This window comes from Maylandia zebra, linkage group LG14 (assembly GCF_041146795.1).
Source record: "Maylandia zebra isolate NMK-2024a linkage group LG14, Mzebra_GT3a, whole genome shotgun sequence".
Lineage (NCBI taxonomy): Eukaryota > Metazoa > Chordata > Actinopteri > Cichliformes > Cichlidae > Maylandia > Maylandia zebra.
In genome coordinates, this window is record NC_135180.1 from 16,838,926 (window position 1) to 16,864,328 (window position 25,403).

The window sequence follows — 25,403 nt, forward strand, 5'->3', positions numbered from 1 at the left end:
TGATGATATGCTGTGTTTGTTTTGTTGTGATACATCACATCTGTGGATTATGGCTAAACACGTCCACTTTGATACCATCTGTCCGACAGACATTCTACGAGAAGTCTTGTTGTTTGTTCAGATTTGAATCTACGTCTTGCTGTCATGTTATTTTTACAGAGAAGAGGCTTTCTCCTGGCAATACAAACAAGCCATATTGTTCAGTCTTTTTTCTAATTTTATCGTCATGAACTTTAACATTTAACATGCCAACTGCAGTCTACATAGTTTCTCTTGCACAGACTGACCTTGGGGTGAATTTGTTGGAACATCTACTCCATGGCATTTTATTAACACACACTTGAATATTTCCAGCAGACTTCTTCAACTTCTTTGATTGAGATGTTTACATGTGCTTACGGTCAATTAATCAAGTGTATTTGATTAGCAGCACCTGGCTGCTACTTACCCTCTTAATTTCTCTGAATTATTAGGGATATACTTATTTTTGAGACAATTTTGCTCTTTGTTTAAAAGATAATGCCACAGCGTAAATCACGGTACATCATGGTTCAACTGACATTTCATTTGCCTAATTTTAAGACCTGATAAGGACCAGATAATTTTTTATTATACCCTGATACAGAAATTATTTGATTTGAAAGGGAGTATATTTTCTTTTTTACAACACTATGTATGTTTGTATGCAATTTCGCATGTAGTGTTTCATATTTCATGTTTTATTCTATTCAATTTTATTTCTTACTTGTTTGTTTGTTTTGTTTTGTTTTTTCCTTCAAGGCTAAGAAGACTTTTTTTTGTGTTATTTCTTTATGAAATATGTATATTATTATGTCTTTCCCCTTAGCTGTGTCAGGAATCATAAAATATGAGACGGTAGTCATGCTGTGCTTATGAAGTTAAGGCCTTTCTGCTCTTGTGTTTTTTGAACTGCAAGCCACTCTCATTACGCCTTATAGCACTGTAGCCATGGCTCTGCATGTAGTTGCTATTGGTACGGTAAATAAATGTTGATTAGCATGTAAACTACCAAAGATGCTCATAATCTGCACACCCTACAAATATCATAATAGTGTGATAACATAGAACTAGTTGTTTTTGTTTTAATTCGTTCAGTTATCGTCTGTCATTAATCAGTTGTTTACACAATTTGAATAATGATTTTCCTAACAGCATCTTCTTGCTGTGATAAAGCAAACCCCTACAGTATTGTAGGTTTTAAATTGTTGTGGGCATTTCCTCATTTAGGACCATCCTTCAGATAATTTTTTTTCATTGCTTGGAGGAAATTCATATTTTACTCTGTTTGAAACTATTGCATTGATAAAAATATATTTACTTTGAGGAAACACACAACACACAGTATGCCTTGGAGACATGTTCGTGTAATGGAATGATTATTCCAAAATAATCAGTACTGAAGCTTGCATATGAAATCCACTGCCTCAAGCCACAAATCAAAAATTCACAACATTTGTTACAAATGTACATCTACACCAAGTCAGGAATGAACAAGGGCTTGCAACAGGGTTAATTGGAGAGGGGGGGTGGGTTAAAATCACTTGACAATTTGTTCCTATGTGTTACAAATAATGTTCTTTGACAGAAACATAGACATGTTCACATATTTGAATATTTGCAATCAGATATCCAGTGAGGTCCACATGCATACGTAGAGCAGAAGCTTTATCCTTTGACAGCGATGTTGTGTAGATGAACCTAGAGCAAAATAGATCAGTTTTCTTCTCCACTGCATTGTCAATTTCTTCCCCAGAGAGCTGACGCTGTGAATTTCATGACCTCCGTGAAATTCTCTGTACCCGACGCCAAATAAACAAAATAGTGTACTGTAATATCAATGCCATAGAACGGTATTTTAAACACACTTTTTAAAACTCAAAATATATGGTAAATCTCCAGTATTAGAAATGTACATTTCACACATTCTCAACAGATGTTTTCACAGTACTATTAGTGTTTATTGTTTCTTGATAATGCATTATGTGAGCTGCTTTTGACTTTCAAAACATCAGAGGAGTAAATGATTCGAACTACCACAAAGTGTATATCTTAATTTTAACGATAACTATGTTGGTCTCTATATTTGAAAAGGTATTATTGGAACTTTGGGGGCATTTGGGGAATATTATTTACTTGTTGCAAGTACATCAGTGATGTGTCGAAGTACCTAGACTTACAAGATGAAAATGTACACACACTCATAAATGATGCTAAAAAATGACTGTCTCATCTGGGTACTGCTGTCGCTCTCAGTAAAAATATGAGACGTGTCATGATGCAATTTTCTATTCCACAGCACTGCGAGCACTTGACATGTGTCTTCACTCACCATACAACTGATTTATAAAGCAGGCTAACCAGCCTGAAGGAACAATATCCTGTACTGCTCCTCACTTCTGTCTGCCCCTCATTACAGCCAAGATTGGCTCGGACATCCCAGGAGATATTAAGAACCAAAAATACCAATGGTCTCCTGTCTCAAAGATGACAGCTCGTTGTCAGAGGTTATAATCTAGCAGTGATCTCAACCAATCTAATGAATGAAATCACCGTCATTCACCGTTCTCCAAGTCCATCTCTTTTGGCATAGACTGTCTGCTCTGTCCTCGAGCTGGGAGAACTGAAGGGAGTCAGACAGAAAGAGAGATTGTGGTTTTTGGAGGATGGTAGGAGAGAAGGAAAGAAAGACAGCATGCATTTTTCCTTGTCTTTTATGAAGGAGGGTGATACTGAGATACAGTTCTCCTCTAAGTTCATTTTAGTTCACTCAGATGCAAATCTGTCAGTCCAGAGACTCTCAACCACATTAAAAATACGAGACCTGCCATATAATGTTGTTTTCATTCCACGTAGGAAAATTACAACTCAAATTGCTGGATCTTCTGGCAAATCCTCTGTTTTTTTGACAAACTGGGACAGCTTTATGCAGATGTGTGCTGAAGCATGCAATGTAATTGGAAAGCCTGCATTCCATAAAGGTCCTATTAGTTCTAGTGATGCTTATTGGCTGTGTTACGTAGTGCCTCTCCTGACCCGTATCCAAAGGTCATATATTGACTCTAATATGTCTCCATTATCCCACTCATTAACCTCGTGATAGCCTACTCAGAGTTTGAGAATGTGATCAGCGGCAGAGAGGGAGACACTAGCCACAGGAGGCTGTCACTGGGTGGACAGTGGTACAGTGGACTGGGGAGTTAGCCAGTCAGACAGCTATTGATCTATGTGGATTAGGAGGCCCTTGTCTGTAGGGGTATCTCCTTCAGCTGACAGATTATTACAGGCTTTGCTGGGATTTGAACCTTGAAAAGACTCCCAGCACAATAACTTTGTATGGCAGAGACATATCTAATAAGATACCAATAAGCTCAGAGAGAGAGAAAGGGAGAGCGAGAGGGAGAGGAAAGAGAGGGAAAAAAAGAAAGGGTTTTTGGAAAGCTTCTGGCAATTGAAGGCAATCTTATTTCTTTCTTCCCCTTCTTGCTTTTTTTTTCTTCATTCCTCCACTCTAATTTTCCTTTAATTCTAAAATTGCACAAGTGGGATTTACAAAACAGATTGACTCCCTTTATTAGTTCAGTATGTCATTATAGATGCATAGCCTTTGAAGCTGTAGAGAGATTTTTCTACTGTATGTGGAGGTATGCGCTGTGCAGGGACTGCGAACATCCACAGCAATGACCTCAAATTTCTCTCATCAGGATTGATTGGAGACCATCAAGGCCCAAGTCCAAACTGCATCCACACTGCATCCAGTACTCAATCTGCACGCACAGCACAGGGAGTCGGCCAAATACGGCAGAAGGAGATGAGAATTCTGTGCCAGCCATGACTTAGTACATAATTAAGGCCTTGGCTCAGAAATGGCAAATCAACTTGCCGCATTTCCCAAAGGAGTTATGAGGTGAAGTTAGGAAGGATAAAGGCAACCAAGGTACTCATTTTCAGATGCTATCTGCCATAAAACACAGAAAGATATGGTTTTGTGTACCAGTTAAGTAGTTGTCGGAGATTGGTGCCAGAAGTTACTCAGCAATCGATGACTGGTATGATGAGAGACCAAGGAGCCGTTTGCCTTTGAGCTATAGTTCAAATCAAAACACTGTGGTCCAAACATGGACGCCTTTTGGAAATGCTGTGCCTTCTCTGGTACGCTGTGTAAAGAATTTTCTCTTTCATTTTTTCCCTCTCTCTCTCTTTCTCTTTCTCCTTCTCTTCACCCTCTCTTTTTCCTCAGACTTCAGCCTCCACTGATGATGCCCTGAAGGAGAGCCTGTGTGGGTTGCATACCAAGCAGCGCAAGTCTGCTTTAAAAGCAATCGGCCAAAGAAGTCGAGAGGGGTATCAAACGCGCTGCTGAATATGCATATATAAATGACCTGTTCAGTAATCACGAACAACCGCACAGCAGCGTGTCTGGGGGCTGTTTTGACACAGCTGGGCCACAGCCCCATTAGTCCCACAAATATGTCTTTCAAATCAGTGGTTTGAAGGCATTTCTCTACACATACAAAAGAAACTCAAATTGTGTTCTGTGAGCAAAATGTTTTAATTCCTGCACAGGCATGAAGTAGAGTTTGTTTCTTCAAAGGGTCACCAACTCTGATTACAACTTAATATTCTGCCTGTGCAGTAGTTCAGCCATGGTGCCTATAGCATTTAGCATGCTAGGTTTGATTGGTTGCCTGGTTGTTTGCTCTGCAGTGAGGTTAAAAAAATGTGTTTTTCTATGATAATGGTGTTGGTTCTTTTTCAACCACGCATAATGAAAGAGATTTCTGTAGAGAATATAGCATAAGAGGGCATATGGTATGCATGTATTTTCAGTATTATAAAAGATGGCAAATAATGGCCAGTAATGGAACTCTGTTTTGCTATGCATACTGTCAAACCAGGACAGAAACTTTTAGAAATATGTGCTCCAAAAAAAGAATTAAGTATTCCTGGGATGGGGCAATAAACTGTCAGTTCAACTACTGACATCATTGTAGCACTGTCGCTGCGGCCTCTGAGTGTGGATGTGAAAAAGCTTTCTAAAGAGCCACTACTTTTATTATCATTACATCTCTACATTTCTTTGTTTCCTCAGTACCTTTTTTCCCCCCTTTTTGTCTTTCTTTTTTTATCAACTCAATATTTCTACTGTTGATTATGCTACCCGAGTACGTTTAATATTAAAGCAAAGGTGCAAAGGTGCTCAAAGCTAAAGATGTGAAAAAAATAGATGAAAATAATTGCAGGAGAGTTTAAGTATTTGCACTTTTGTCTTTCTGTCCATGCATTATTTTTATCTGACCTCACAATCATCCAAGATAATATCAGTGGCTGATGAGTCACAGAGACTGAAAAATTAAAGATGAGAAAGATGAGCAAGTATGAAAAATATCCACTGCATTTAATACTTTTTTTTCTTAGTTAATGAATCCTGCCAAGGGCATATGAGGCAGTGTATTCTAATTTTTGATTTTCACAGTCAATAGTGTAAATAAATAAATAAATCATGCACACTTTCACATACTCATGTGCGTGAACACACACCTCCTAATGTTCTGTTACTAAAGGCCACTTTAAATAGCAATTGTAGAGGGACAACACGATATCTCCTCAATTGGCTACCTCAGGCCCCTGCGCTTTTGTTCCGCGGGCTGTATCACTTTTGCTCTACTGGGGTCACAGAGGGTGGTGAGTACTCAAATAATCTCCACTGTCAGGCCATGTACAACCCTCTCTTGAACTTAACTGTGGACCCTTCTGTCACTCATGATGACACATCAATAGTCTCCAAATGTCCTGTTCTGTGGGAGACTTTGCACGTTCTCACTCTCACCCACTCCCCATGTGGCCAGCTATCTCCTGCCAGTGCTGACAGTCAAGCCCGTGTACTGGAAGACCCTAGCAGAGTGCACTCACCATAGGAAGGCTGTTTAGATGCAGATAGAGTCTTGCTCTCTTGCTCTCTCTCTCTCCCTCTCTGGATTTTGCTGTATTTAAAACCCAGCATTCTGTTTACTGTAGGATTACTGCTTTTGTATGTTTCAAATTTGACAGCTGCTTCATTCAACTCCCCAGTGTGGAGGCTGCACGATAAGGCCGATATGGGTTTCTAATCTTTTCCCTGCCTAAATCCTTTCCAAATCTTCTATTTCTTTCTCTCTCCCCATCATTCCTTGCTGTAAGATTAGAGCATTTTCCAGCACAACTCTTGGCTTTTGGTGCAGAGCTGCTGGAACACTCTGGAAGGACTGCTAATGAAGGGAGCTGCTCCTTTGACAGCTGTTGCATCTGACGCAAAGGTTCCTGTATTAAGGCCGCAATCAAACACCCCTCCACAACCCTGTCTCCTGGTACGTGGGTGTGTGTAGCACACATTGACAGCATGCTAAAAATAATTGGGTGACTGGTAAATATCACTCAGAGAAGGCGAGTTTGATCTCTCTGGGAAACTGTTTTATGGAGAGCTTTTTGGAGGATATGTTTTACCGAGATATAGCCAAGGCATTAAAATGTACTGACAAAAAGAAAGGCAATGTTCCTTAATGTGCTTTGTCTGCTCGGGGCCCCTCCTAAACCGGGATGACTGTTCATTCACAGATTGTACCAGCTGATTAATTCAGCGTAGAACCCGCAGCTTGCCTGTTGTGATTCCTCTGAGGGCCCTCAAAGCCTTGCACTGCATTACACACAATCTCCTGTCTAGAATTTCCATTTAGGCAAGGCTTCAGGGAAACTGATGGATTAATATTGGTACAGTGGCAGCATTTAGCAAACAAGCATTCATCACAATTTTTACAAAGTATAACTAATGTTGGATTGTATAAGGCATTAGCCACAGCAAACGCTTAGCAGTTGAGGTATTGTTTTCCACTATGAGAAGCCAATTTCCAATTAAACACACATTAAAGTCCAAAGTTATCACCAGAACTCATTACTGATAGCAGCCATATTGCCCTGTCTACCTTTCACTGTCTGTAGAAGATGAAAGATTACTATTTATTAAATGACACTGTGGCATTTAAGACTTATTTATTGTGCATAGTCACCTCTATATCCATATGCAATTTTTGTAATAGCTGAACATTATTATGTCGCTTTTAGAAAAATGGCTTTACCTCTTGTTTGCTTACTGTTACCCTTCTAGTGTTTGCTGAGCCGAGGAGTCTAATCTCCCGCATACAGGTATGCTCTTTGTGTGACTTGTCAACACATCCCATGGCTGTGCCGCTGAAGCACTTCAACTCTTTGGAGACAGCTTCAAAACATGGAGAATGAACTCCTTCACAAATGAAAATAGACTTTGTAGAATTCAGGCTTGTGACAAGAGTCGGGCGTCTCTGCACAAATGTCATTTGGGTGATTTACAAGCATAACCCAAGGCTAACGGCTTCTTTGTTGAAAAAGAAAAAAAAAAGACAATACATATCAGAAAAGCTGTACTCTATCTAGATTTTGAAGGCTGTATTTTTGGAAAATGTTAAAATGCCACTGTATGAATAACAGTGAGCTTTTTTTTTTCCTTCTCCAAACATTTCTCTTAGTTAATGAACTAGTTAGTGCAAATTGTCATGTTCCTTATTATTGGTAGAGGATTATGAAATCACATCCTTCACATCAAATTTGAAATAGTAAATAGCTAGAAGCTTTAAACAGCAATGACTAAAAGGATCTTTGGAATGAATAATTACATTTCAAATTGTCATTGTGGCCATTTTTTAGTTATTCTCACATTGTTTTTACTTGTTTTTATAAACACGAAAAAAAATTGCTGAGGAGAAAACAGAAAGGGACGGGAGACCAAGAGAAAGAAGAAGAAAGAAAAAAACTCGCTTCAATAAATTTCACCTGGAGAAACTGAAACTGCAGATAATGGGCTCAGGCTGAAAAGGCTCTTGAGAAAAATGCGCTTTGTGCTGTCGCAGTTAAAAGCACTTTGGTCAATGCCTTCACATTCCAAAGGTAGCAATGTAGCAGTTGCGTCTTACATGAAAAATGTGGTACAAAGTGGACCACTAAATCTTCTCAGTGTACATATAAGATCTGAGCATGACAGCGCCGAGCAGATTTACGCTATGTGATGACAACCCATAAAATATTGAGCCTCTTAATCAGTAAAATGGAAGAGCTCTTGACTGCCAATTCGGGACTTTGGGTTAATAGATAGGTATTTACCACCGTAATATCCTTAAACCTGTCCATCCCGAACCCCAGGCTCATCTCACCATTTGTCTTGCGCTGCAGCTGAATGAGAGCATGAGCTCTTCATGGTTCAAGAGCTTCACCTTTATATAATTCTTTTTGTCTTCTTCTTCTTCTTCTTTTAGCTAAAGTCACCACTGTGGCTCATCTGCCTCCATCTAACCTTAGCATCCTCTTCAGTTCCACCAACCTTCTGCATGTCCTCCACTACATCCATGTCTCTCTATCTACCCACACACACTGGCCACTTTATTAGTTACACTCTGCTAATACTAAGTGCGTTATTTCTTTGTGGTGTAGATTCATACATAGAAATGAAAAGTTTTTCCAATCTTCTATTGTCCAGTCGTGAACTGTAGCCTCAGTTTCCTGTTCTTAGTTGGCAGGAGTGTGACTTTGTCTTCTGCTTCAGTGTTGGACTCTTTAGTGGGCAGGTTGTTGCATATCAATAACTATGGCACGTTCAAAGTCATTTGACTAATATTTAGTAATGTACAACTAAACATATGTACCGGAGGGAGGATGGAGCATGTTATACTAAATATAAAATGAATAATTTATACATCCATTATAAATTAATAGTAAATTAAACTTAGTATCTATTCTATTAATGTTAACAAACACTGGAATCATAGTTAATGTAGTTAAGTCTCTAGTGTAAGTCGAAGTCTTTAAGTTTCTTGAAGACGTTTCACCTCTCATCTGTGAAGCTTCTTCAGTTCTAAGAGATTTTAAGCCCTATGGGAGTGTCCCCAAGAGGGTCATGGACCCTCTATTGATCCTCTACCTAATCTCACAAGCTAAGGTGTGAAAACAGGCTTGGGTCACAATCAGTCAAGGTTTTGGGTGAACCGACTGCGAAACCTTGCCCACCCTATCATGTGATTTTCTGAGGTTAAATGGCCCAGATGTGAGTGGGCGTTAAGGCGTCTGGGAAGGGATCTCAAAAACTGATGTCGTAAACCACCGCCTCTGTTCAAAGATGGTCGTTCACAGTGAGCATAGATAGCTCCTTTCACTCCTCTTTCAAATCATCTGTCTTACCGTCCTCAAAAGAGTGACCTTTGTCCTTTAGATGCAGAAGGACAGCCGAGCCTTGTCCCGTCCAGGTGGCTCTTCTGTGTTGTGCCATGCGTTTATGAAGTGGCTGTTTGGTCTCTCCAAGGTCTTAGAGGTCTGAGCATTCCCGGCTACACTGTACAGCATACACTACATTGTTAAGTTTTGTCTTTGGGATGAACCAATTTTTGTCTGAGTGTGTGGGTGGGTCTGAAGTACACTGGGATGTCGTGCTTGGAGAAGACTTTCTGAGTTTCTCTCATAAACCTGCTACATAGGGATGACAATACTGTTGTGTTTGTCAAATGCAACAATATTGTCATTTGTATTTGTTAGTGATGGCCAAATGTCTTTGTGGTTTCGTAATTACTTATCAGTGTACCAGTTCTCATTACCAGGACAGCAAATCAAGCTGTTAAGTGAAAGATGTAGAGTTACATACAAGGTGGTATTTAGTTTTGGTGCGTTGCCTTGTGTATGAATTAAGGGAACAGGGAAACTTACCTATCATATTTTAACCCAAACTACTGTACAGTCTTATTGTTAACCTGGTTTAAATGAGGCAGTTAAATCTAAACAAACACACAGCAAAAGTAAAAAAATTAACAGTGAATAAGTTAGGACAGAAACTGTGTCGTTAGGTTCACAGACCTGTGATTTATTCCATTAATGTTTGACCAGCATAACTTTTGTACTTGAAAATAGGTATAGTTAATATTTTCAAAACTTTATAACACCCATTAAAATATTCGCTGAACATGCACCAAACACAATTTATTTACTGTTTACCAATTTGAAAACCATTAGCAACTTTAAAATAACCATCCAGATAACTTTCAAGGATAGTTTACCTGTCAATGTATGGGCTATAGTTGTTGTAAAGAGTTGTGTTTCTTTTTTTAATCATCTTTCCTTGAAGAATAATACTTTTACTGTACATCCCTAATCAGTTTAAATGACACAAACCGCATTGCAGTGGTTGCCATTGTTTCCGCTTAGTAGTTATTTTTGTCCCTTCTTAGCATCATATTGAAACTATGTGATTTATATGTTGGTGGCTATTGCATAAACTGAATATGGAACTTGCTCATTTTGTATGGTCAGCTGGGAAATTAGACCACCAGTTCTCACAACATAATAATAGAAATAATATACAGTGTGACCAAAAGGTTTGGAAACACTTTTCTAAAAGAACAAATTACATTAAAAGTTTATTGCCAGCCTTGAATTCTTCTATCAAATGTGCCGACTGCAGCGAGAAGCCCCAGAAGCTTTCATAATGAGAATCACATTCCAAACAATAACGTGTTAATGTAGAGCTATGCCCTTGTCAGTGGTGTGGACATTCTGACTCTCATGCACGGACAGACATGACAGCCTGCTCAGATTCAGCAAAAGGTCAAAATAACTTCAGTCAGTTGCAGTTTGTTCTAACATCATCCTGCTCTCTTTCTGAAGATCACTGTTAGCCAAAATGAGGCAACAGCAGTTTGCTATTACAGTGCCACATCAACCCTGTCACTTTTCCTCATGATGAAAATTAATTATAATGAAGGCTATTAAGTGAGGTAGCATTACCATCATTTAAAGAAAACCTTTGAAGCCATAAAGTACCACACTCAGAAATTAATGTCTACTATATTTAATCTATACTGACACAGCACCGGGTTATAAAAGTGCCCAAAACGACAAAAGCTAATGAAAAGTTCAATTTTCTGTCACTGCTAATCTAAATATGACCATCTACGGGAGACACACAAGATGTCAAATTAGTAAAATAGCTCCACACTTTGAAGCTCAACTTTAAAATCTATTCTTTTGTTCACTTACAAACATTCACAGTCATCTTGTTGTTGATATTTAAGTCCAGACTTAGTGCTGTTTTGGTGTATTTTGGGGTTTCTGATCTGTGCTGTAGGATATGTCCTGTATATTTGACTCACATTCTGCCCCTCTCCTTCTCATCTGAGAGGGCAAAGGAGATCATATCCATCTCCATCTCCTGCAGCCAGCCCCCACTCTACTAAAATACTCTGTGCCATAAAGGTGAATTGCTCATGGATGCCGTTCAGTTTCATTGCAGTTTTGGAGAAAGTCCGCTGCACTGAAAACAAGTAAAATCACCTCATACTACTAGCACTTTTTCATTAGTAGACAGGGAGTTAGTGCTGACTGTACATTTTTCTGCAGTGTATACTTTCTTTCCTGTTTCGCCCTCTCGTCTCCTTTCCACACCCTGTCACTTTTGCTCTCTGCCAATCTTGTCTAAACCTCCCCACCCCTCCACCGCCACCTTTGTCAGCCCTGCCCACCCTCCTCCTCACTCACCTTCACTCCCGCAACCCCTACCGTGGTGTGCTGCTCTCTCCCTGCAACATTTGTCTCTCATTTGAAATGAAGAGGAAATGCCTCCCTGTGGGCTCACAAGTGGCCCATCCCGAGGGCTGCCTGAGATTGATGCCTGTGATCCAGCTGTGCTGATTTACTCCCCGCACCCACAGGGGAGCGGGAGATTACACCGTGCTCTGCTGGAGAGGACGAAAAGCAGACAGACAAAATGAAGCAGAGGGAGCGATGGTAAGATAGTGAGTTAAGGAAAGAGGGAGGGAGAGAGAGATGTCATGAGAAAGATGAACCCATCAGAGTCGTCTCCTACCATTCTGTCCTCTTGTCGAGAACCACGCCTTTCATTACCAAACTGTCTAATTGTGAAACCAAAGCTCTGTTTGATGGTCACTATTTACTTTTCTGTAATTGCTGAGGTGGCAGAACGTGCCCTACCGCAAGTTCTATTCATGATATACACACAGGGCTTGTTGTGTCAAAGTGAAAATCATTATCAGTGTCCCAAGTTGAGAGAACAGGGAGGAAACTAAACAATGTCTTAGTCACAATTCAAGCTTTTGCATTGGCATTCGATAAGGTAAAAGCATGTCTCGGCTGACCATTCCCCCTGTGGTAGCAGAGACAATCTATAACTGTTGTCTCAACATTGATTCCAACATTATCCTCTTGAGGTCATCTGTATTCAGCCAACAGGAAAGAGTGTCCTAAATTTACCTCGTCGTGGCATTAGTTCACTGGCCCCTCCCCTGTCATCAGCTTCAAATTGAATGTGGTGATTGATTACCGGGTCATGGACGAATGATAACACTTTATCATTTCAGCTGACATCATAGTGGAAGTAATCTATTACAGCATGGCACCCAGAAAAGTTCACACATAATGCTTAAATGTACAGTATACCCTCAAATTAAATGTCCCTTGACTGCAACAGCCACTGGAAGCATAAGAGCATCGGCTTTAACACAAGAGAAAACTTGACTTATCTACTGCAAATGATTTAAAATTGAATCTAGTGCCTCTGTCATGTTTATTTATTTATTTACTTGGCAATACCTGTATGAATATTAAATGTAAATTAATGTTTCCACTTTTGCAGTAAAAGACGGGGAAGAAAAGGCTTTGTTGAACATTTATTGACACTTTAAACCTTGCTGTCTGACTGCAAAGAAAATGTACTTTTCCTTTTTGAGAGTTTTACTCCAGTGAGTTTTATGCACTGAATTTATGGTTTCTGAAAAATAAGTTGACAGCACACTGCCTGCTCTGCCCATTTCACCTTTAAGAAGATAGATGCTGGCACTGATATAGTTCCTTGGAGGCAAGATTGCACACAAATACTCAGTTGTGTGTTTGCATGTACACTGCATGCGTGGTTACATGTGCATTATATGCCTGTCTGTGTGCATACAGGGAATCCAACTTATGTGGCAAAATGAATGACATTGATCTTTAACTCAGTAAACACAGAAATTTGTAAAGGCTTTCGTGACCTTTTAGGAGGAACCCATTTGTTTATCTGTGGCTCAGGAGGCATTGATTAGGTGGCAAAAGGAGCAAATGACTTACTGCGACTTGTTGCTCTGTGTCCTCACAAGACAAACACTCCTTCTCCCTCCTGCTTCCCATGGTGTACAGTTGACAGCATCTCTTCTATGTCCCTAGTGCACCTCGGTGGGGTGGTTGTGCCAAAGTCTGATGAGATGAAGCTGTATTGAACTGCTTACCCAAGGCTTTGTCCAAGAACATAGCACAATAAACAGCCTTTTACGTATCACTGTTAGGCGTTTTATCACAAAGTATTTGTGCATGATGTGTGCAGTAGCTACCCAAACAAATAAATCTCAAGAAAGCTCTACCATGTTCTAATGCCCACATTTACAGACACAAAGATCCTGCTCCACTCAGCCCCACAAAACCACACACACACACATACATGCATCACTACCGTCGCTGCCTGTTTTTTCCCCCACTGATATCCAAAGCCACTAGGTGTGAATGTGCGAGTGAATGTGAGTGTGAATGGTTGTCTGTCCCTATGTGTTAGCCCTGCGACAGACTGGCGACCTGTCCAGGGTGTACCCCGCCTTTCGCCCTATGACAGCTGGGATAGGCTCCAGCGCCCCCCGCGACCCTGAAAAGGATAAGCGGAAGCGAATGGATGGATGGATGATATCCAAAGAACTGACAGAGTCAAGATCTTATTTACTTGCACACATAAAGCACATTTATCGTAAATAAAGATAAATGCAAGGCAAAAATGAGGAGAAAATGGTATTCAGTGCATTTGTAAAAAAGCAGCACACTGAATTGTTTTACCAGACTGGCTTTGCCGTTATAAAGAATTTTTCAATCCCCATGCTAAATTTCTCAGGCCGGACCAAGAAGTAGAAAAATCTGTTATTATGACCCATTGGGAACAAAGTACAAAATAAATAGCTTTTTTATATTCACTGTAGGAATGGATCAGAAAGACTAAAGACAATTGTATGTTTTATACACTTGAGAACTCAACACACATGCAGTGGATTATAGTGTTTTTTCTAAGCATATCAGCACTCAAGGTCTTGAACGGATGTGTTGATTAATAATTGCTTCATTACTTTTTTTAAATCATTACATTAAATAAATGTCCTTCTCCTCAGAATAAAAGACAAACAAAAAATGCAGTATGTATTTCTGTCAAAATACATAAATGACATTCTCTGTATTATCAGTTTTTTGTGTGTGTCTTTTTAATTAAAGTAAGATAGTTAAAGTGATTGTAATTAACCACTGAAAGAGTGTAATTATCCATGCATGTGGGAAACTCCAGACACCATAAAAGACTGGCAGGTGAGCCCAAAGTTTTGCCTTATTTTGGGAATTACACAGACGTAGAAATTAGTCTCCCTTTATTTTAATGCGAGTACTACCGGTTGGAGGTGCACAACAGAAGACGAATAGAAATAGAAATAGAAAAGTAGGAAAATGGTTACGCCTATTCCATCAAATGAGCCAGTGGCCACATATATTGGCACTTCTTCCACTGACAACTATACTGTGTAAATCTCTCATAAGGGACTGCACACACTAAACCATCACCTGCTAATCAGAAGGTCGGTGGTTCGATTCCCTTCTGTGCCAGTCTGCGTGTCAAATATCCTTGGACAAGATACTAACCCCACGTTGCTCTTAATGCATTCATCAGAGGGTGAAGTCAGATAGATGCACTCATCATTAGATAGATGAGTGCTCAGCTGGAGTAGAAAAGAGTTACATAAGAACCTTTTTATTTACCTAGAACACCAAGCTGAAATGTTTTGTTTTTCGCACATTTAGAAAGAGCCCTACTTACATACGTAGCTGTATTATATAATAATCTACCAAATGTGTGTTAATCAGAGATGGGCAGTAACGCGATACTGTAATCCGATTACTTTTTTTCAAGTAACAAGTAAAGTAAGGGATTACTATTGCAAAAATGGTAATTAGATTACCGTTACTTTCCCGTAGGAACGCTGCGTTACTAAAACCGTGATTTTTTTGCGAGAATGTCTCATGACAGTGACGTAAGCGAGTGCGACGTTCATGACAACAGCTGTGTGCGGATCAAAAATGGATAATATATCGAGTGCAGGAGAGAGTATGAGCGTGCAGCGTTTAAAGCGTGGAAGCACTGACCTTACTTTGAGTTTGATTCCATAAAAAGTGACAAAAACATTAGCATCCGTTGTGCGTGGGAAGAAAACTTCTTTTTACAGCGAAAAAAAACCCCTAAACTTCCAAGCAAGCACCGAGTGCGCTACCACGTAATGGGAAATTCACAGAGAAACTCGCGGATTCTTCCACTGACCGCTGCGGCACACCTGCAACAGGGTAAACCTCCGCCTACCCCACTCCTGCTTTACAGGTGAAAATAGAGCAAAAGGACCGCTAGTCTTTGATTTTATTTATTTTCTGCTGTGTTTAACTTGCATCTATTTGAAAGAGAGAGTGTAAACACACACAAGAAAATTTATTTTATGTGCTGGAATGTGCAGAAAATAGGTTTAAATATTAAACAAATTTCTTCAAGTCAGAGAATGTTGCATATAAAATTGAATTACATTTTTTCTTGATGCATAAAGTTAAAAGGTTAAAACTAATAAAACAAGTTTTAAAAAGGGACTTTTCCATTTGATTACATTTTGTATGATAGATTATGTAGGAAAAGTAGAACTGGGCTGAAAGATCTTTCGCTTTATCATCTAATCAGGTTGTAAATTGTGTTTATAAAAAGTAACTAAGTAACTAAGTAATTCATTACTTTTGAAAATAAGTAATCAGTAATGTAAAGGGATTACTTTTGGGGGGAAGTAATCAGTAATTAGTTACTGATTACTTTTTTCAAGTACCTTGACCAACACTGGTTTTAATTGTGTTCTTTATTATTTCTCAAGAAATAATGTGATGTTTGATCAAGCATACGTTGTTGTTTTTTTTTCTACTGAACTGAGTAAGCGTCTAGAGCAGCAGTGTCAAAACATAAGGCTCAGGGGTCATGCTTTTGGAATATGTGAAAAAGTAGATAGATTTTGGACTATGGAAGCATTTCTTGATCATGTGGAAAAACTGAGACATGCAGTTGAATTATTGTTGATTAAATGTGTTGTTAAACTTCACTCGAATGACCCACATGAGATCAAACTGGGCTGTATGTGGCCCATGATGAAAAGGGAGTTTAACATCTCTGCTCAAGAGTATAGGATCAAATGTGGTACCGTGTCTGAGACGTGTCTGAGCCCAGCGGAGGGCATTAGTAGGTCAATGGATTTCAGACTAATTGCAGCGGGATGCTGAAACACAAATTAATTTGCAAGACTGGAACAATGGCCAAATGGACAAATGTCATCATCTGACAGTCCAACTCTGAAATGATATATAGTGGTAACTCTTATAACGATAATATACCATTCTAGTCCGGATTGTTGTGCATTGACACCCTATCTAGTAGCATTTCATTTCTTCAAGAGATTTGTTAAACTGTATGAAATTGTCTTTTCATTTCATAAATTCAAGTAATTGTTTTTATTAAAAAGATCAGTTGGGGGACTGTTGATAAATAATGCAATTTAAAGTTTAACTCAGTTGAATATCCAGTCTATTTTAATTACATTTTGAAGTAATATTAGTTGTGTTATTTCTTGTAATTATTAAACACACACGTACACACTCACACACACATCTTCTGTGACAGAGGAAGCATAGCAGAAGATGCAGACGTGAAGGCAGTGATATCCTGTGGAGTTTAAAATGAGTTTACAACAGAGATCCATTAGGAGGGCTGTAAACATGTCTTTTAGTTATGGATCCATTCATATCCACATAACTCTTCCCCAAACCCTTTTCCTGGCCATTAATGGACTTCTTGACATGCAATTTAGGCTGCTTAGCCACTCTTTAATCCGCTTGTGCCACCCCAAGTTTATGGGGCAAAGAAAATCAAATAAACAGATGGTAATCTAACTAAATTAGAGCACAGGCGATGCTTCCAAGTACTAAGTACTGCATTATCTATCACATGGTTGAGTTGTTTTTCCTTCATGCTACTTAATAATTTATAGTTTGTTGAAAGAAAGGTCTTTTTGTTGTTCAGTATTTCTGTTTAATCCTAAATGTGTAATAAAGGTGTGGAATCCATTTCAAAGTTAAGTGTATTGCACAGGTTTTGCGTCATCCAAATACAAGTGTGAGTGCATGCGTAAGTTTTTCTACATGTTTTAAGGTAATGTAGTGTACATCCATCTGTGCATGTGATGCATCCATGTCTTTCTATGTGTGCTTGTGTGACAGTCGGAGGATGTTTGCTGTTATTTTTTCCGGCTTTTAGAGCAAATATCAGTGTGTCCCAGCTGAGAAGGCATTACAGGCTGTTGATTTGAGCAGCTCTCGGGACTCAGTACCATAATCTGCGTCTGTTCTTAGGTGCGTTGTACAGGTGGCTGTTCAGGAGAGGAAGGCTGGGGAATTTGGTTAATTAAGCAAGGTAAACAGCAGATAACTGCAAGCCATCCTGCTGGGACCACAAAAGCACCAGACCTTAGACATCGCCTAAATACCTTAGTAACCATAGTATGTATTTTATTCTTTTCTTGTGCTTTTGTCACATGAAAATCTTTGGCTGGAAGTGTATTTACAAATTGCAGCTATTGGGGTTAATGGTTCCTCGGAGATCCATTGTGAACAAGCAAGTTGGCATCCATTCTTGGAGTGGAGGAGATGGTGGTTTTGTTAACGATAATGATAATGCATGCCACGCAGATGGCATAAATTATTTTGTGCAACAAGGGTGTAATACAAAATGGGCCAAAAACAGCACTGGTGATACAGTAATTTGTTCAAATTCAAATTCAAATTCAAATTTTATTTGTCACGTACACAGTCATACACAGTACGATATGCAGTGAAATGCTTAGACAACTGCTCGTGACCTAAAGAAAAAAAAGGAAAAGGCTATGGATAAGATAGGAGTAAAATATATAAATTAAAGTTGAAAATAAAATAACTGTACAACCAAATACACAATACACAATATAGAACTATATAAGAATGTATGAAGAAATATAAATAAATAAATAAATATATACACAATAACAGCAGCTGTACAAGTATTAACTGGAAATGAAGAATATAGTGACCAGTGTTGTGCAGTCCACATTATGTCTTGTGTAGTGCAAATATGCTTAAAGTGATTTAAGTGATGAAGTGAAAACAATGTCCAGAATGTCCAGTGTGTGTGTGTAAGAACTATATGTGTGGGTCAGTACTGTGTGGTGGTGTGATTGAGAGACCGTATCGCCTGCGGGAAGAAGCTCCTCCTCAGTCTCTCTGTGTTGGTCTTCAGGGAGCGGAATCGCTTTCCTGACCTCAACAGAGAGAACAGTCTGTTGTTGGGATGGCTGAGGTCCTTCACGATCTTCCTGGCCTTGGTCCAGCACCGCCTGCTGTAGATTGAGTGCAGGTCAGGGAGCTCGGAGCGGATGGTGCGCTCAGCTGACCGCACAACCCTCTGTAGAGCTCGTCTGTCCTGCATGGTGCTGTTCCCGAACCAGGTTAAGATGTTTCCCGTCAGGATGCTCTCTATGGTGCACGAGTAAAAGTTCCTGAGCACCATGGAGGGCAGTTGGAAGTCTCTCAAGCGTCTGAGGTGGTAGAGACGCTGACGGGCCTTTTTCACCACGGTGTTGATATGACAGGACCATGACAGGTCCTGCGTGATGTGAACTCCGAGGTATTTGAAGCTGTCCACTCTCTCCACTGGGCACTCGTTGATGACGGAGGTCTGGTAGTTCCTCTCCTGCTTAGTGCTGAAGTCCACTATCAGCTCCTTTGTCTTACTGACGTTTAGAAGGAGGTTGTTCCTCTGGCACCAGTTCTCCAGATTCCTAATCTCCTTCAGGTAGGCCGTCTCGTTGTTATCAGAGATCAGGCCCACCACGACGGTGTTGTCAGCAAACTTGATGATGGTGGTGGAGCTGGTAGTGGCCACACAGTCATATGTGTACAAAGAGTACAGCAGGGGGCTCAGAACACACCCCTGGGGGGCTCCAGTGCTGAGAGTGGTGGAGGCTGAGACATGTCCGCCCATCCTTACTGCCTGTGGTCTGCCAGTTAGGAAGTTGGAGATCCACTGACACATAGATGAGCTGAGTCCCAGATGCTCCAGCTTGGTGGTGAGTGTGGAGGGAATTATGGTGTTAAATGCAGAGCTGAAGTCTATGAAGAGCATTTTAACATAATTCCCCCTTCTAGTGTCCAAGTGAGTAAGTGATGTGTGGAGGAGATGAGAGATGGCATCCATCGTCTGTGGAACGATTTGGATGGTAAGCGAACTGTAGTTGGGTCAGTGTGTCTGGTAGTGAAGAAATGATGAAGTCTCTGACCAGGCGTTCAAAGCACTTCATCACTACTGAGGTGAGGGCTACAGGGCGATAGTCATTGAGAGAAGCAGGGTGGGGTTTCTTTGGGACAGGAACAATGATGGACTCTTTGAAGCATGTGGGGATCACCGACTGAGATAAAGAGATGTTGAATATCTCAGTGAACACAGGAGCTAGCTGGTATGCGCAGTCTCTGAGGATACGACCTGGGATGCCGTCTGGTCCTGCTGCTTTCCTGGTGTTCACTCTTTTGAAGGCTCTCCTTACTTCATGCTCGGAGATGACGAGCACATTTCCGGTGCTGGCAGTATCTTCCTGTCTGCAGCCGTTTGCGCCGCTAGCACTAGCATCATTGGAGTCCTTAGCTGCAGCCTGGAAGCGAGCATAGAAAGTGTTCAGCTCGTCTGCCAGAGTCACGGCCGCGTTCGTCATACCGGTTGTTGGTGCTTTATAGTCCGTTATTGTCCTTAGTCCCCGCCACAGGCTCCTAGAGTCACTCTGTTGGAGTTGTGACTCTAGTTTCCTCCCGTAGCGCTGCTTCGCCTCTTTCACCGCCCTCCGCACGTTATATGACGCGGCTTTGTACGGGTCCATGTCCCCCGTCGTGAGTCCCGTGTTGTAGGCAGCGGTGCGGGATCTCAGAGCGTCGCGGATGGTTTTATCCACCCACGGCTTCTGGTTGGGAAACGTTGTGATAGTCTTTGTCTCCACGGTATCATCTGCTAGTTTCCCGATGAATCCCACGTTGACATTATCATCGGAGCTGTTTCTGAACATGTCCCAGTCTGCGTCATCGAGTGCGTCCTGTAACGCGGCACCGATTGATCCGTCCAGCACGCGACCTTCCTCTGAACCGGAACTTCCTGTTTCAGCCTTTGTTTGTATTTTGGCATGAGGAAGATGGCGGCGTGATCGGATTTACCAAACGGAGGGCGAGATTGTGCCTTGTAGCGGTCCTTGACCGTAGTGTAGCAGTGGTCCAGTGTCCTTTCACCTCTGGTGGGGCAGGTGATGTGTTGATAAAAGTTCGGCATTTTTGTTTTAGTTACGGTACATAAAAACAGTTTGTTAATATAGTAGTGGCTCACAGTCTGTTCTCCAGTAACTCGTTCTAATCTTTGTATTTCTTGATTCAGGATTATTCAGGTAGTACTCATTTATAATTCCTCATTTATTATTCAGCAATTAGTCGCACGTATTTCTTTTGTACTTTACAATTTTGAAATCAAAGTAGCCTCCCCGGCCAGGTCTAGTGAAAGTACTCAGTGAGTTATGAACTTTTCTCTCTGCAGCCTTTAGAATTGCTGAAAGGTCAGCTAAAGGATCACTACATTTGGTCTTTTATGATGAAACAGTGACTAAATTTCTTCATTAGTAGTACAAAACTGAACCCCGTTACTACTATTAATTTGGACAGTAAATGTATTTTCCATTGTGTTACGTCTTCGGTACTTACAAATGCTGCCTGCCTGACTTATTAATAGTGCCACTTCGTGTAGGGTCATTCCATTTCAAATTAATGTGGGCCTTCTGCACAACTGTCTCAGATTTGCATAACGTTTATATGATCCAGAGTTTAAACACATAGAATGATTGCTATGAAATTTTAGCTTCATACATCGAATCTTTTTCAAGATATAACTTTTTGAAAAATGGCCAGTTGACCCACTTTCAGGCCTTTTTTTCCACACATTGAAATCTGAGACAATGTTTGAAAAAGAATATCACAAAAGCTATTAAAGATAAAAGCCTGATTCACTGGCCTCTGCTCAGGACTTGTGAATCTGAAACATACGTGTCAAAAAATGTTCTTGGCTATATAAACAGTTTAATATTGACTAGTTAAAATATGAAAAAAAGAGTCCCATATTTGATCACTCACTAATGAAAATCGTCACATTGCAAAATACAATTAATGCTGGTTTGAGCAAATACCACAAGCTGTACAACAAAAACAAAAATATCAGTAGATGGTCTAAACTGAATAGAAGAAAATTCTTCACGGTACTCTAATTCAGCGGTCCCCAACCTTTTTTGCGCCACGGACCGGTTTATGTCCGACAATATTTTCATGGACCGGCCTTTAAGGTGTCACGGATAAATAGAACAAAATAAAACTAGTACCGGTACCGAAAAAAAGAAGATTTATTCATAACACACATGAAAAGACCCAGGAAAACTGAGTTAACTATAAAAACGATAACAAAATAACTTCTCATACTCAAACATAATAATTTCTCATGGTTGAGACCCACTCTGCTTTCCATTTAGAGACCTACTGCTGCCTTGGTAGTTTTACAATTTAGGTCAAATTCTAAAAATATTAAGAGGCATTATAAACCCAACAAGTTCATCATGTGATGTTTATCTTTCCGCCCAGCAGCTCAATCGCCCAAGCAAGTGAATGAAGTGTGTCCTTACATTTTAGATTGTAACACAAATCTGAGTTTGAACTCTGTGTAGAGCTTGCATGTATTCCCTGTGTTCCCATGTTGTTTCTCTCTGTGTTAATCCTATAGTCCAAAGACATGCTTGGCTGTAGGTGTAAACTCCTGAAGTTCCATTATTTATGTTTCAGTATTTGTGACATAATCCATCCTGCTTGCATTGCCTTTGGAATTTTTTAACTCTTCCCATTGGAAGCTAATTATTTGCCATGCTTCGCATTACAATACAATGGCAGTTTTCATTCCAAACCTCTAAAAGCATCGGCTAGTAACGGCCTCTTGATACATTAACATTTATACTCAAGTTTAACACAAAGAATGATAACTGCTGCTGTGATATGATAATGTTGTGGTCAGTGGTTCAGACCAAATTATGCTCGCCATGCTGTCAGGTGCCCAGGTTGGAGCTGACCTCCTCTGATCTTTTATCCCGTCCTTATCAAGACACCTGTGAATGTGCTCGCCAGGCTGTGAAATGAAATGATACCCTCTCAGCAATAAGAGCAGCCTTCCATTGTCTTCTTTGCCCCATCCATAATCATACTGAAAGCCGTAAAATAAAACAGTTCTTCTGTATCATCTAGGTTGAAACACCCCCATAATTGCATTAAAACAATCATAGGGTTTTTTTATCATTTTTTTTTTTTTAACTTGGTCTATTTTGTTTCCCCCGTGGTGGACATTGATGCATTAGCTTATACCATAGTGGTAATGAGAGGACCTTGGTCTCCTCTGAGGTGACACAGTGACCCAAATTAACAAATACAGGGAGTGGGATGTGTAACTCTGTGTGTGTATGTAGGTGGGAATGGGGTTGAATTTGTGTATAGCTGTTTTTCAGCAGGACTATACTAATGGAGACAGTGCAGCATTTTTTAACTTTTACACATATTTTTTTAACTTAACAATTAATCTGAATTATAGAGTTATCGTAACACTTCAGAAGCGATAGACATGCCAATATCCGGAAGAATGGAACCAAAATTTGACTTATATGGAATGCCAGTTTTGTGTTTGCTGCTTACACACGTGTGTGTTGAATCTACTGAGATCTGAATTTTTGTTTTTCTGGCTGTGCAAAGAAAGTGGCAGTCTTCCAACGCAATGTGGCCAAGGTTGATAACTGTAACGCGGCCCAGGTTACGCTCTGACCACACAGTCAGGCTATGAGATTGGTGGGATTACTGGGGAAGAAATGTTGCCGTGGGAACAGTGGAATGAGAGCAGGGCAGGGCCTGTAAAACATGCAGTCAGAGTTTCATATAGATTAGACATACATGACCACTGTCAGCAATGCCAAAGCATTTATGGACATTTTGAAAGAGGATTAGAAAGTGAATCCCTTTGCTCAGTTTCTGCTGAAGGATTTCTCAGGGAAATTACTTTTCGTTCATTTTCTGCTGCACATTACAATGTTGTTATGGGGACATGAAACTTGTAAACAGGCTTATAGATGGCTTAGACTGCCTTAGTGTTTATTCCATGGTGTTTAATTCAAGAAAAAGGGGATTTATTGCTGTGATAATACGAAATTATCTGCTTGGCACTTACTTGGAGTGTAAAACTTAACTTGGACTATATATGTGTGTGTGTATATATATATATATATATATATATATATATATATATACATACATATATATATATATATATATATATATATATATATATATATATATATATATATATATATATATATATATTAGGGGTGCAACGATACACAAAATTCACGGTTCGGTTCGGTTCGATACTTTGGTGTCACGGTTCGATATTTTTTCGATACAAAAAAATGTTCATGCATTTTTAATTTGTCATTTATTAAAATTATAAATATATATTTTAACTCAAAAGTACAGTTTTTAAATTTAACCCTAACCCTTGTGCGTGTTTTTATTTTGACAGCGAATGCGCACCTGCGGACCACTTATGTGCAGCCCTGGTTATTTAGCTCATCATATCGCAGCCACAGAAATTCTTTTGTCCATGAAACCATAAAGCTTATATATAACTTCTCCGTTTTGTGGTAAGCTTTTCTTTGGCTGTCACTTCTTCACCCTGACCTGTCTTATTTGGCTCAGCAGAACTGAAATGCTTTTACACACTCACTCACATAAGCTCAGCGATTCTCTGCGCGATCAACCTCTCACATGTTTAAGCTTGCTGCGGGAGATTTCACTTGTCATGTTTGCATAGTAAGCTAACGATTAATAAGACGATGTCAGAGGAATTGGTGCACAAATTATCATCACTCACAGATCAGTGCTGTCGCTCTCTATACACAGTTTGCACGATTGCAAAGTGAAAGCAAAAAAACAAGCGCAAATTCAAACGCGACTTCAATATGTCACATATTGACAGTGGCTCACCGATGCCAATGACATAATTACCCAGCTACATTTCCGAAAGAATGCAAAAGCATTGACATATATTTTTCCTTCCTACAATAGCCCGATGGGCAGGGCAGAGATAGATTTTGGTAGCCCGACTGAAAAAATCGCTAGCTCCGGGACGTCGGGCTAGCGATATTGCAAGCCCTGTATCTGATTGAGGAATCACTCATCTTTGGAAAAGAGAGTTTATTACAGAGAAATGTCTCTTTCCAAAATAAAAGCTATACTATCCGCTTCTTCTGGGCTATATTCTCAGCAGCATAAGGAGAATCATGTGCTAACAGCTGTCTAAATGACTCGGCTAAAGTTAGTAGCATGCTTGCTTTTTTTTGTCTGCTTCCACTTGTCTTTGCACTAGGATGATGTCGGCGTAAATGTGCAGTCATATTCGTTGTGTTCCCGCTAGTGCTTTCAGGTTAATCTCGTTGAAATGACCTTAACGCCACAACACGGCAAATCTCCGTTAACGAGCTACCGCCGATCGCTCCGTGCATGGGGCTAGACGGCCAACACGTTAACGAGCTAACTGCGCTAACACACTAGTTCACACCAATGTAATTGAGCATTGCATGGCACATTCAACATACTGTTTTACTTTAGTCCATGACTCGCTTACCTTCAGGGTCATACGTCACATGAAAACCAAAATAATTCCAAACGCCAGATCTGAATGACGTTCAATTTGCCTGTTGTAAGGAGAGCTTAACTTCTGTCTCGCTAGCTTGCCCTGCGCTCTTCCTTCTGACTATGCTGTCTGTGTTGAGCGCTCAGTGTATCTGCGCTCGACAGTGCAGCCTAGGCGGAGTAGTCGAACACAGATTCACTGAGCGCTCAACACAGACAGCATCGTCAGAAGGAAAATTGATAAAATAAATTACAAATGTTGTATTGTTCGATACATATGCGTACCGAACCGAAAGCACTGTATCGAACGGTTCAATATCGATACGAATATCGTTGCACCCCTAATATATATATATATATATATATATATATATATATATATATATATATATATATCATATATCATATATGTATATACATAATTA

At 40.0% G+C, this 25,403-nt stretch overlaps 1 long non-coding RNA gene across 2 annotated transcripts in view; it reads right to left on the reverse strand.

The window, feature by feature from the left end:
* Positions 1–25,080, reverse strand: part of LOC143421938 (uncharacterized) — a 40,202-nt gene extending 15,122 nt beyond the window's left edge. Inside the window, exons 1-3 of one of the 2 annotated variants that reach the window (XR_013101540.1) lie at positions 24,971–25,080; positions 13,186–13,311; positions 11,640–11,801 (exon numbers count right to left, since the gene is read on the reverse strand). This is a non-coding gene — a long non-coding RNA (uncharacterized LOC143421938). Of the gene's footprint in view, positions 1–11,639; positions 11,802–13,185; positions 13,312–24,970 lie in introns of those variants that run through there. The other variant, XR_013101539.1, reaches the window with a different exon arrangement.
* Positions 25,081–25,403: the final 323 nt, after the last annotated feature.